The 7,091-nt window shown below is 37.1% G+C and overlaps 1 non-coding gene across 1 annotated transcript; it reads right to left on the bottom strand.

Moving 5' to 3' along the window:
• Positions 1 to 4,853: 4,853 nt before the first annotated feature.
• Positions 4,854 to 4,961, bottom strand: LOC148578818 (small nucleolar RNA R71). Its single transcript, XR_015903070.1, has one exon. It is a non-coding gene; the product is annotated as a small nucleolar RNA R71 (small nucleolar RNA).
• Between the last annotated feature and the right edge of the window lie 2,130 nt (positions 4,962 to 7,091).

Raw genomic sequence — 7,091 nt, 5'->3', positions numbered from 1 at the left:
AGGAGTGAGAAGGATTGGATGAAGACAGTAGGAAAGCAGAGAGACGGAAGGGACAAAGCATCTCCATACGCTTATCTGAAATTCTCACCAATGAATTACATAAGTATCTCTATCTTTATTTTATGTTTTATTTATCTTTTAATTATCAATCCTCCATAACCATTTGAATCTGCCTGACTGAGATTTACAAGATGACCATAGCTTGCTTCATACCAACAATCTCCGTGGGATCGACCCTTACTCGCGTAAGGTTTATTACTTGGACGACCCAGTGCATTTGCTGGTTAGTTGTGTGAAGTTGTGATAAAGAGTTGAGATTGCAATTGAGCGTACCATGTTGATGGCGCCATTGATGATCACAATTTCGTGCACCATGTTTTTGGCGCCGTTGCCGGGGATTGTTCGAGTTTGGACAACTGACGGTTTATCTTGTTGCTTAGATTAGGTATTTTTCTTCAGAATTTTTAAGAATGAATTCTAGAGTTTCAAGGTGATGTTTTCATCATCACCAAAGCTGATTGATTCTCATCAATTTAGCTCTTGAATGTAATGTCCTGCTGAAGCTTGGCTAGCCATGTCTAATTTCTTTAGACTAAGGCTTTAGACTAACATTGCATGATTCCTGGAATTCTTATTAAAAATTTTGAATCTCTTTATTTTCTTTTCCATATAATTTTCAAAAAATCCAAAAAAAAATTATAAAATCTTAAAATCAAAAATATTTTTATGTTTCTTGTTTGAGTCTTGATGAGCGGATAATTTATACGCTTTTTGGCATTGTTTTTAGTATGTTTTTAGTAGAATCTAGTTACTTTTAGGGATGTTTTCATTAGTTTTTATGTTAAATTCACATTTCTGGACTTTACTATGAGTTTGTGTGTTTTTCTGTGATTTCAGGTATTTTCTGGCTGAAATTGAGGGACTTGAGCAAAAATCAGATTCAGAGGTTGAAGAAGGACTGCTGATGCTGTTGGATTCTGACCTCCCTGCACTCAAAGTAGATTTTCTGGAGCTACAGAACTCAAAATGGCGCGCTTCCAATTGCGTTGGAAATTAGACATCCAGGGCTTTCCAGAAATGTATAATAGTCCATACTTTGACCGAGTTTAGACGACATAAAAGGGCGTTGAACGCTAGTTCTACGCTGCTGTCTGGAGTTAAACGCCAGAAACACGTCACAAACCAGAGTTGAACGCCAGAAATACGTTACAACCTGGCGTTCAACTCCAGAAAGAGCCTCTGCACGTGTAAAATTCAAGCTCAGCCCAAGCACACACCAAGTGGGCCCCGGAAGTGGATTTATGCATCAATTACTTACTTCTGTAAACCCTAGTAGCTAGTTTATTATAAATAAGACTTTTTACTATTGTATTTGACATCCTGGATTGTATTTTTGATCCTGTGATCACGTTTTGGGGGCTGGCCTCTCGGCCATGCCTGAACCTTTCACTTATGTATTTTCAACGGTAGAGTTTCTACACTCCATAGATTAAGGTGTGGAGCTCTGCTGTTCCTCATGAATTAATGCAAAGTACTACTGTTTTTCTATTCAATTCAACTTATTCCGCTTCTAAGATATTCATTCGCACTTCAATATGAATGTGATGAACGTGAAAATCATCATCATTCCCCCACGAACGCGTGCCTGATAACCACTTCCGTTCCACCTTAGATTGAATGAGTATCTCTTGGATCTCTTAATCAGAATCTTCGTGGTATAAGCTAGATTGATGGCGGCATTCATGAGAGTCTGGAAAGTCTAAACCTTGTCTATGGTATTCTGAGTAGGACTCTGGGATTGAATGACTGTGACGAACTTCAAACTCGCGATTGCTGGGCGTAGTGACAGACGCAAAAGGAGGGTGAATCCTATTCCAGCATGATCGAGAACCTCAGATGATTAGTCGTGCTGTGACAGAGCATTTGGACCATTTTCACAAGAGGATAGGATGCAGCCATTGACCACGGTGATGCCTCCAGACGATTAGCCATGCAGTGACAGCGCATCGGACCATTTTCCAGAGAGGATGAAAAGTAGCCATTGACAATGGTGATGTCCTTACATAAAGCCAGCCATAGAAAGGAGTAAGACTGATTGGATGAAGACAGCGGGAAAGCAGAGATTCAGAGGGACGAAAGCATCTCTATACCTTTATCTGAAATTCTCACCAATGATATACATAAGTATTTCTATCTTTATTTTCTGTTTATTTATTATTTATTTTCGAAAATTCTACAATCAATTGTTATCCGCCTGACTGAGATTTACAAGATGACCATAGCTTGCTTCATACCAACAATCTCCGTGGGATCGACCCTTACTCACGTAAGGTTTATTACTTGGACGACCCAGTGCACTTGCTGGTTAGTTGTGCGAATTTGTGAAGAATTGTGATTTCCAATTTCGTGCACCAAGTTTTTGGCGCCGTTGCCGGGGATTGTTCGAGTTGGACAACTGACGGTTCATCTTGTTGCTCAGATTAGGTAATTTTCTTTTTGTTTTATTTTCAAAAATTTTTCAAAAAAAAATCTTTCAAAAATTTCTCATCTGTTTTTGAAAAAAAAAATAATAAAAATTCTTTCCAAAAATTTTTATTCTGTTCTTTAGAATTTTTAAGAATGAATTCTAGAGTTTCATGAAGCATGTTGAAGCCTGGCTGGCTGTAAAGCCATGTCCAATTCTTTTGGATAGGGGCTTCCAACCATCAGCAGAGAGGCAAGTTAATTGGAATGTCAGCTGTGGCATGTCTGAGTTACATACTAAAGCTTGGCTGGCTATTAAGCCATGCCTAACCCTCGGATTGGAGCTTTAGACTAAGAGTACAAGATTCCTGGAATTCATATTAAAAATTTTGGAATCCTTATTTTTCTTTTTCACAAATAATTTTCAAAAAATACAAAAAAAAATTAGAAAATCATAAAAATAAAAAATATTTTGTGTTTCTTGTTTGAGTCTTGAGTCGGATTTAAAGTTTGGTGTCAATTGCATGTTCATCTTGCATTTTTTTCGAAAAATCCATGCATTCATAGTGTTCTTCATGATCTTCAAGTTGTTCTTGGTAAGTCTTCTTGTTTGATCTTGATGTTTTCTTGCTTTGTATCTTTTGTTGTTTTTCATATGCATTTTTGCATTCATAGTGTCTGAACATGAAAGATTTCTAAGTTTGGTGTCTTGCATATTTTCTTTGCATCAAAAATTTTTCAAAAATATGTTCTTGATGTTCATCATGATCTTCAAAGTGTTCTTGGTGTTCATCTTGACATTCATAGCATTCTTGCATGCATTCATTGTTTTGATCTAAAAATTTTCATGCATTACATCATTTTCATGTTTTTCTCTCTCATCATAAAAATTCAAAAAATCAAAAAAAATATCTTTCCCTTTTTCCTCTCATAAAATTCGAAAATTTGAGTTGACTTTTTCAAAAATTTTTAAAATCTAGTTGTTTTTATGAGTCAAATCAAATTTTCAATTTAAAAATCTTATCTTTTTCAAAATCTTTTTCAAAAAAATCAAATCTTTTTCATTTTTCTTATTTATTTTCGAAAATTTCAAAAGTATTTTTCAAAAATCTTTTTCTTATCTTTATCTCCTAATTTTCGAAAATAACATCATCAATTAATGTTTTGATTCAAAAATTTCAAGTTGTTACTTGCTTGTTAAGAAAGATTCAAACTTTAAGTTCTAGAATCATATTTTGTGATTTCTTGTGAATCAAGTCATTAATTGTGATTTTAAAAATCAAATCTTTTTCAAAACTAATTTCAACCATATCTTTTCAAAAATATCTTTTTATCTTATCTTTTTTCAAAATCATATCTTTTTCAAAAATTTGATTTTAAAATATCTTTTCTAACTTCTTATCTTTTCAAAATTGATTTTCAAATTTGTTTCAACTAACTAACTAACTTTTTGTTTGTTTCTTATCTTTTTCAAAACTACCTAACTAACTCTCTCTCTCTAATTTTCAAAAATATCTCCCTCTTTTTCAAAAATTCTTTTTATTTAACTAATTATTTTAATTTTTTATTTTAATTTTCAAAAATTACTAACCTTTTTCAAAAACAATTTTCGAAAATCACTAACTCTTTTTCAAAAAAAATAATTTTCAAAAATTCTCTCTCTCTCTCTCATCTCCTTCTATTTATTTATTTATTTACTAACATCTCTTCCTCACTCACCAAAAATCCGAACTCTCTCTCTCTCTCTCTGAGTTCAGATTTTCTCTTCTTCTTTTCTTCTACTCACATAAGGGAACCTCTATACTTGGGTAAAAAGGATCCCTATTATTATTATTTTTCTGTTTCCTCTTTTTCATATGAGCAGGAGCAAGGACAAGAATATTCTTGTTGAAGCAGATCCAGAACCTGAAAGGACTCTGAAGAGGAAACTAAAAGAAGCTAAATTACAACTATCCAGCAAGCACCTGTCAGAAATTTTCGAACAGGAAGAGGAGATGGCAGCCGAAAATAATAATAATGCAAGGAGAATGCTTGGTGACTTTACTGCACCTAATTCCAATTTACATGGAAGAAGCATCTCCATCCCCACCATTGGAGCAAACAATTTTGAGCTGAAACCTCAATTAGTTTCTCTGATGCAGCAGAACTGCAAGTTCCATGGACTTCCATCTGAAGATCCTTTTCAATTCTTAACTGAATTCTTGCAGATTTATGATACTGTTAAGACTAATGGAGTAAATCCTGAAGTCTACAGGCTCATGCTTTTCCCTTTTGTTGTAAGAGACAGAGCTAGAGTGTGGTTGGACTCTCAACCCAAAGATAGCCTGAACTCTTGGGATAAGCTGGTCACGGCTTTCTTAGCCAAGTTCTTTCCTCCTCAAAAGCTTAGTAAGCTTAGAGTGGATGTTCAAACCTTCAGACAGAAAGAAGGTGAATCCCTCTATGAAGCTTGGGAGAGATACAAGCAACTAACCAAAAAGTGTCCTTCTGACATGCTTTCAGAATGGACCATCCTGGATATATTCTATGATGGTCTGTCTGAATTAGCTAAGATGTCATTGGATACTTCTGCAGGTGGATCTATTCACCTAAAGAAAATGCCTGCAGAAGCTCAAGAACTCATTGACATGGTTGCTAATAACCAGTTCATGTACACTTCTGAGAGGAATCCTGTGAGTAATGGGACGCCTATGAAGAAGGGAGTTCTTGAAATTGATACTCTGAATGCCATATTGGCTCAGAATAAAATATTGACTCAGCAAGTCAATATGATTTCTAAGAGTCTGAATGGAATGCAAGCTGCATCCAACAGTACTCAAGAGGCGCCTTCTGAAGAAGAAGCCTATGATCCTGAGAACCCTGCAATAGCAGAGGTAAATTACTTGGGTGAACCTTATGGAAACACCTATAATCCCTCATGGAGAAATCACCCAAATCTCTCATGGAAGGATCAACAAAAGCCTCAACAAGGCTTTAATAATGGTGGAAGAAACAGGTTTAGCAATAGCAAGCCTTTTTCCATCATCCACTTAGCAACAGACAGAGAAATCTGAACAAAATACATCTAATTTAACGAACTTAGTCTCTGATCTATCTAAGGCCACTGTAAGTTTCATGAATGAAACAAGGTCCTCTATTAGAAATTTGGAAGCACAAGTGGGCCAGCTGAGTAAAAGGATCACTGAAATTCCTCCTAGTACTCTCCCAAGCAATACAGAAGAAAATCCAAAAGAAGAGTACAAGGCCATTGACATAGTCAACACGGCCGAACCTAGAGAGGAAGGGGAGGACGTGAATCCCAAGGAGGAAGACCTCCTGGGACGTCCAGTGATTAATAAGGAGCTTCCCTCTGAGGAACCAAAGGAATCTGAGACTCATCTAGAGACCATAGAGATTCCATTGAACCTCCTTATGCCATTCATGAGCTCTGATGAGTATCCCTCTTCTGAAGAGAATGAAGATGTTACTGAAGAGCAAGTTTCCAAGTTCTTTGGTGCAATCATGAAGCTGAATGCCAATTTATTTGGTAATGAGACTTGGGGAGAGGAACCTCCCCTGTTCACTAATGAACTGAATGCATTGGATCAACTGAGATTGCCTCAGAAGATACAGGATCCTGGAAAGTTCCTGATACCTTGTACCATAGGCACCATGACCTTTGAGAAGGCTCTATGTGACCTGGGGTCAGGAATAAACCTCATGCCTCTCTCTATAATGGAGAAACTGGGAATCTTTGAGGTGCAAGCTGCTAGAATCTCATTAGAGATGGCAGACAATTCAAGAAAACAAGCTTATGGACAAGTAGAGGACGTGTTAGTAAAGGTTGAAGGCCTTTACATCCCTGCTGATTTCATAATCCTAGATACTGGGAAGGATGAGGATGAATCCATCATCCTTGGAAGACCCTTCCTAGCCACAGCAAGAGCTGTGATTGATGTTAACAGAGGTGAACTAGTCCTTCAATTGAATGAGGACTCCCTTGAGTTTAAAACTCAAGGACATCCTTCTGTAAACATGGAAAAGAGGCACAGTAATCCTCTCTTAAAACAGAGTCAACCAGAGCCCCCACAGTCAAACTCTAAGTTTGGTGTTGGGAGGCCACAACCAAATTCTAAGTCTGGTGTTGAACTCCCATATCCAAACTCTAAGTTTGGTGTTGGGGAGTCTCAACAATGCTCTGAACATCTGTGAGGCTCCATGAGAGCCCACTGTCAAGCTATTGACATTAAAGAAGCGCTTGTTGGGAGGCAACCCAATTTTTATTTATCTAATTTTTATTTTCATTGTTTTTCATGTTTTATTAGGTTCATGATCATGTGGAGTCACAAAATAAATATAAAAATTGAAAACGGAATCAAAAACAGCAAAAGAAAAATCACACCCTGGAGGAGGATCTCACTGGCGTTTAAACGCCAGTAAGGAGCATCTGTCTGGCGTTCAACGCCAGAACAGAGCATGTTTCTGGCGTTGAACGCCAGAAACAAGCAGCATCCTAGCGTTCAGACGCCAGAAATGCACAGTGAAGAAGAGCTGGCGCTGAACGCCAGAAACAAGCATCTGGCTGGCGTTCAACGCCAGAAATATGCTGCATCTGGGTGTTGAACGCCCAGAACAAGCATCAATTCGGC

Source organism: Arachis ipaensis, chromosome B1 (genome assembly GCF_059453495.1).
Source record: "Arachis ipaensis isolate K30076 ecotype BB chromosome B1, ASM5945349v1, whole genome shotgun sequence".
Taxonomy (NCBI): Eukaryota; Viridiplantae; Streptophyta; class Magnoliopsida; order Fabales; family Fabaceae; genus Arachis; species Arachis ipaensis.
The sequence above is the reverse complement of the archived record's forward strand: the minus strand, read 5'-3'. Positions and strand labels throughout refer to the sequence as shown.